The sequence below is a fragment of the Rhinolophus sinicus genome, linkage group LG09, assembly GCF_036562045.2.
Source record: "Rhinolophus sinicus isolate RSC01 linkage group LG09, ASM3656204v1, whole genome shotgun sequence".
Classification (NCBI taxonomy): Eukaryota; Metazoa; Chordata; class Mammalia; order Chiroptera; family Rhinolophidae; genus Rhinolophus; species Rhinolophus sinicus.
The window spans coordinates 38333763-38340150 of NC_133758.1; the positions used below are offsets into that span (position 1 = coordinate 38333763).

At 37.4% G+C, this 6388-nt stretch overlaps 1 pseudogene; it reads right to left on the reverse strand.

Moving 5' to 3' along the window:
- Positions 1-1402: 1402 nt before the first annotated feature.
- Positions 1403-2644, reverse strand: LOC109452316 (uncharacterized; annotated as a pseudogene).
- Positions 2645-6388: the final 3744 nt, after the last annotated feature.

Consider the following 6388-nt stretch of genomic DNA (forward strand, 5'->3'; position numbering starts at 1 on the left):
TGAGCATGGAATATCTTTGTGTATTCTTCAATTTCTTTAATCAGTTTCTTATAGTTTTCCATGTACAGGTCTTTCACCTTCTTGCTTAAATTTATTTCTAGGTATTTTATTCTTTTTGATGCAACTGTAAACAGGATTGTTTTCTTAATTTATCTTTCTGATAATTCAGTATTAGTGTATAGAAACATCATATATTTCTATGTGTTGATTTTGTATCCTGCAACTTTACTGAATTTATTTATTATTTCTCACTGCTTTTTGATGCTGTCTTTAGGGTTTTCTATATATAGTGTCATCTCATCTACAAATAGTGACAGTTTTACTTCTTCCTTTCCTATTTGGATTTTTAAAAAATTTCTTGTTCTTGTTTGATTGCTGTGGCTAGGACTTCCAATATCATGTTGAATAAAAGTGGTGAAACTGGGAATCATTGTCTTCTTTTTGATCTTAGGGGAAAATCTTTCAGGTTTTCGTCATTGAGTATGATGCCATATATAGCCTTTATTGTGTTGAGGTATGTTCCCTCTATACCCACTTTACTCAGAGTTTTTATCATAAATGGATGTTGAATTTTATTAAATGATTTTCTGCATCTATTGAGATGAGCATATGATTTTTATCTTTCATTTTGTTAATGTTGTATATCACACTGATTGATTTGCAGATGTTGAACCATGCTTGGATCTCTGGAATAAATCCCACTTGGTCATGATGTATGATCCTTTTAATGTATTATTGAATTCAGTTTGCTAATATTTTACTGAGGATTTTTGCATCTATGTTGATCAAAGATATTGACCTGTAGTTTTCTTTTTTTTTTTTGTGGTGTCCTTATCTGGTTTTGGTACCAGGGTAATGATGGCCTCATGAAATATCTTTGAATGCATTTTTTCCTCTTCAGATTTTTTTGGAAGAGTTTCAGAAGGATAGGTATTAAATTCTTTGAATGTTTGGAAGAATTCACTAGTGAAGCCATCCAGTCCTGGACTTTGGTTTGTTCAGAGGTTTTTAATTACTGATTTAATCTTTTTACTAGTAATTGGTCTATTCAAGTTTTCTATTTCTTCATGATTCAGTCTTGTAAGATTGTATGTTTCTAGAAATTTATCCATTTCTTATAGTTGTCCAACTTGGCATGTAATCATTTGTAGCATTCTCTTATGATCTTTGTATTCCTGTGGTATCAGTTGTAACTGCTATTTCATTTCTGATTTCATTTATTTGAGCATTCTCTCTTTTTTTCCTTGGTTAGTCTAGCTAAAGCTTTGTCTATTTTGTTCATTTTTCAAAGAACCAGCTCCTAGTTTCACTGATTTTTTTCAAATTTTTTTTGTTTGAAAATAAAAGCAGATTTAATCAAACATTTATAGGATTCAATGTGATCCACTTTCACAAAAGATTTTCACACAGTCTTCTCTTTGTTTTTATGTTGTTTTTCTTGGCTTGCTAGTTCTATACCTTGGCTCCTTCAGTGGTCATATTTGTCAGGCTGGGGACCTCTGTGGACTATCACTGTGATCTCCTTTGTGGGAACATTCTTTGCTTCTGGTACACTTTCTAGATTTTTCTTTGCTGGGTCTGTGTTCTCATTTTCTTGATTTTTTTCAACACTGTCATTTCTTCCTTGACTGCCAGTTCTACTTTGTTTATTTGATTTTTCTGTACTTTCATTTTTATATTTACTTGATTTCTCTTTGCTCCTACTTCTACTTTGTTTCCCTGCATTTGTACTTCTACTCCTATTTCTATGCTTCCTTTCTTTGCTTCTACTTCTACTGTGTTTTTTGTTTTTTTTTTTGTTTTTTTTTAATCTTACTTGGAATCCTTTTGTCATTTCTGTGTTGTTTATCATCTTTTTCTTCTTTATGTTTCTCTTCTTTTACCTCACCCCTACTTCTCTGTTCCTTAGACCATTCTCTTGATTGCTCTCCCTCCTTTTCCCTGTCATTACTCTTTCCTTATCTCAGTCTTGATCTCATCTTCTCTGTCATTTTATTTCTCTTTCTCGATCCCTGTTCCATTTCCTTTCCTATCATAACTTTGACTATGACTTATATACCTTTCCCTAGTACTGCTATCCCTGTGCTCTATACCCTTGATCAATACTTCAGGATATTCACCTTTCTTTCTCTCTTTCTTTGGCTTCATACTCTAGTTATTGGCATTCTTTCTCTCTTTCTAACTCTTGATCAAATCTAGAACACCCATAGCCCTTCCAATAATGGGTTCTCCTTATTGATCTTCTTGGGGACCTCTGTGGACTCAGTGATCTCCTTGGAGACCTTAAACTTCTGTGTTCAACATGTCTGTCTATTTCCTCAGCACCTTCCTTCCCATCTTTTTATATTTTTCTAGCCTGGGTTTTAATCTACTGATTGATAGTCTTCTGAACGGGAGCAGGAATTTTTGGAAACAAGGTAGAAAACCACTCTAGTTTTGCTGAGAAAAGACCACAGCATTTCTCCAATGGTCATTACACAGCCTCCACCAGCCTTCACATCTAGGTCCTTTGTTGACATACGTCTTTGTCATCAAGGAAGGATTCAAACTGGTCCCACAGATCTGTAGGGGGCTCTGTGTACCTTCTATACATAAATCCAAGGGCTCTACTATACGGAGAATCTATATGTGCTATGAGACCCATCACTTGCCTGTGAGTTAACCACAGAGCAAATAATCTGTATAACAGGTAAAAAGCTGTAGAAACAATTCCTCTTGTTTCTACAACACCTCAAACTTCTTCTTAGCCCCTCCATACATCCCTGTTTGGCCTGTTGTCTTCCTGTTTCCTTTCTCTCATGGTTCAATATGTGTGACCTTAAAGTAGCTCCCATCTAGCATCTCATGGTAGGTCTTGAGCTCTTAGAGCTGCACTTTTAACTAAGGTCACTACAGGATATTTGTGAAGACCATGGGGTTGAGGTTCATAGTCTTTTCTTTACCACACAGCAACAGCACATTGCCCTGCTTGCCTGAGACTTCCAGCTTGATGGCACTGCCATTGCTGCACTGCTGCTGGGCTGTGGCTGATTCTTTTCTATTGTCTATTCTTTTTATTCCTGCTCCAATCTTTATTGTTTCCTCCCTCCTACTACTTTTGGGTGTCATTTGTTCCTCTTTTTCTAGTTCCTTTAGGTATAAAGTTAGGTTGTTTATTTGAGATTTTTCTTGCTTCTTGAGGTAGACCTGTATTGCTATGAACTTCCTCCTTAAAACTGGTTTTGCTACATTTCATAGATATGGGTATGTTGTATTTTTCTTTTCATCTGTCTCTAGGTATTTTTTGTTATTTTTTCTTATCTATTATTTATAAGTGTTTGAAGCAGAAGGGTTATATCAACTTTGGATTTTGAACTTACTAAGCCATTCTAATGGGAAATATCTGACTCTATTCCCCCCCCCCTTTGTCATGAATACCATCAAAACATTAATATAGATCATAAAGTTAAAAAAAAATCTTAAAAATCCACAATGATGCCTTATTTTCCTTTAAATTCTCAGATTAAAATGTGTATTGGTGTCACCATTCTATAGTACAGTAGTTATGAATATGGGCTCTTCTACTCACCCATCATATGACCAGAAAGTAATTTACTTGTCTGTGGTATGGGGATACTAATTTGTAAATATTGTATAGAGCTGTTGGAGAGATTACATAGAATAATGAATGTGAACAGCCTTGCCCAGTTCCTGCACATGGTAATTGTAGATATATGCATACTTGTATGCATTCAAGTTATAGCTAAAATATAATCACTAATATTTACTCTTTGAAGTTTTTTCTAATGGTGGCATGAAGGGGGATCTGGTAAATACACAAAGCAATATTAGAGGTGTTGAAATGTCGTTCTGTTCCCCAAACAACTTTTTTAAAAAAAATCTCATTTTAAAGAGAATTTTATTGGATTAATACATCTCTCTTTGAATCAGAGGTTCCCATGGCAAAGTTATACATCAAGCTGAGCAGTAGAGGTTTCTGCACACCTACTTTACTATGTATTAATTTGGTCAAGTTGTTTTCCTGATTGTTGATTGAGGAAAACACAGAATTAGAGTTTTATTTGAGTAGGGAGAACTTAAAATACTGCCCAGGGTGGGCAGATGGACTTGCATGGAACATGCTAGTGGGGTTTCTAGCAACTGATGAATGATACAACACAGATGGACAGGAGCCTCAGGGGCAGGGATAAAAATACAAGATGTATCATTCAGCTTAGGCTAAACTACACTGTGGTAATAAACAACTAAAAAATCTCAGTAAGTTACAACAACAAAGGCAAATTTGGTCATGTTGTATGCCCTACCTGGAAAAATTTATAGCCTATGGTCAAGGAAAGGAGAACATGGTGGAGCCATGCAATCATTCTTATGCTTCTGCTTGGAAGTAACACATGCCACTTCTATTCATATTTTATTGGCAAAAGCAAGTCATATGGCCAAGCTTGAACTATAATAGTCTTTCAAAGCTTATAGTGCCAGGTAGCTGATAACTGCATAAGTGGCACTAACAGACCCTTTGTGGAACCAAGAAGTGTTAAATCCTCTACTGGCTTCCTTAATAACCTATTCTTACCATATCGAGTATGTCTCTGCTGTGTCACCATATTTTTGGTTTATGTTGCAAAAGCATGAGTAATCAGGAAATTCAGTAGAGATGAAACATAATATCAATATTTAGTCTTGTTATGGACTGAATTCTGTCTTCCCCAAATTCATACATTGAAATCTTAACCCCCAGTACCTCAGAGTGTGACTATATTTGGAGATAGGCCCTTTAAAGACTTAATTAGATTAAAATGAGATCATTTGAATGGGCCCTAATTCAATCTGTTAACTTTGTAAGAAAAGAATATTAGGAGATCGCATCATAAAAACGGCGGCATGGGGTGAGCCTATTGAAAGCACGTCTGGAATTTACAACAAATAGAACAACTATAATTCCACAAAGGATTCCCTGCATAGCAGACAGGCAAGAATAAGAGGCGTACAACTGAAATCATCTCAAGGTGGGCAAATTCGGGGAGTGAGAGAGAAGGGAAGTGGGATGTGTGGAGATGTGGGCCGTGGAGACGTGGACCGCACAGACGCAGGAGCAGACCAGAACTCCGAGCCCCCTGCATTCTGGAACTACCGCAGCCACAGTAGAGGGCAGAACTCGGACAGCTAGTGCTTCACTTATGTCTCACAGTCCCACCTGAGGGATCAGCATACAACATGGCTGAACCCAATGCTCATGGCAGAGACCTCGGAGCAAAGACTGGGACAATAAGGGTGAAAATGGTGGTTTAAGCCCTCACTGCTGAGAAGAGAATGGAAAGCTTATGCACTGAGCCTAGCCACCCCCTCCCAGAGCTCACCACACTCCCACCCTTCCAGTGCTAAAAGCAGAACAGTGGCAGTGTCAGATCAAAAGAACAGAATATTTCCAGTTCTGAGAATAGTGGCGAGCAGCCACAGACTCACAGCCCAAGTAGTTCCAGCAAAGGGGAGAGAGCCTTGGATGCAGGACTGGCTGTGGCGGTAATCACCGCCATTGCTCTGGGCCACCGGATACAACCCACCCCACCCCTGTCCCCACATAACTGTGTGGATCCCTACAGGAGTAAACAGAGACATCGAAACACACAGCCTGTGAATCTGGTGCAGAAGACCTTTGGAAATCCAGAAGATTTCCACATCCCCCAACAGAGGTGGTGCCCTGAGACCCAGGCAAACTGTTCACAGAGGAGAAGCCTGCCTGTCAGAAAATCCACCCATTGACTGAGAAGCCAGAAAAGTGCAGAGAAAATATAACACTAGAGTGTGAGAGAGAATAAAAGGCTGCAGTCAGAGAGCAAATAAAACATTCTACCTACACCTACTGGAAAACAAATAAAAGACCTCTTTCTGCAACCTGTTGCAGAATCCACTCCTGTAGATGCCTAGGAAAAGAAATAATAATTCATTAATTGCCATGGATAACCAAGGTAACAAGGTAACTCAGAAAGAAAATGAAAAGTCTCCAGAAAATGAACTTAAACACATGGAAATATGTGACTTACATGCAAAGAATTTAAGATTGCAGTTCTTAAAAAACTCAACAAGATGTAAAAGAACACAGAAGGCAGTATAATGAACTCAGAAACACAATCAAAGAACAAAATGAACATTTTACCAAAACAATTGAAATTTTAAAAAAGAACCAAATAGAATTTGTGGAGATTAAGAACTCAATAAAAGAAATGAAGAATGAAATAGCCAGCTTAGGTAATGGAGTTGACAAGATGGAGGAAAGAATCAGTGACATCGGAGACAGAAATCTGGAAATGACACAGATGGAAGAAGAGAGAGACTGGAGACTTAAAAGAAATGAAAGAACTCTACAAGAACTTTCTGACTCCATCAGAAA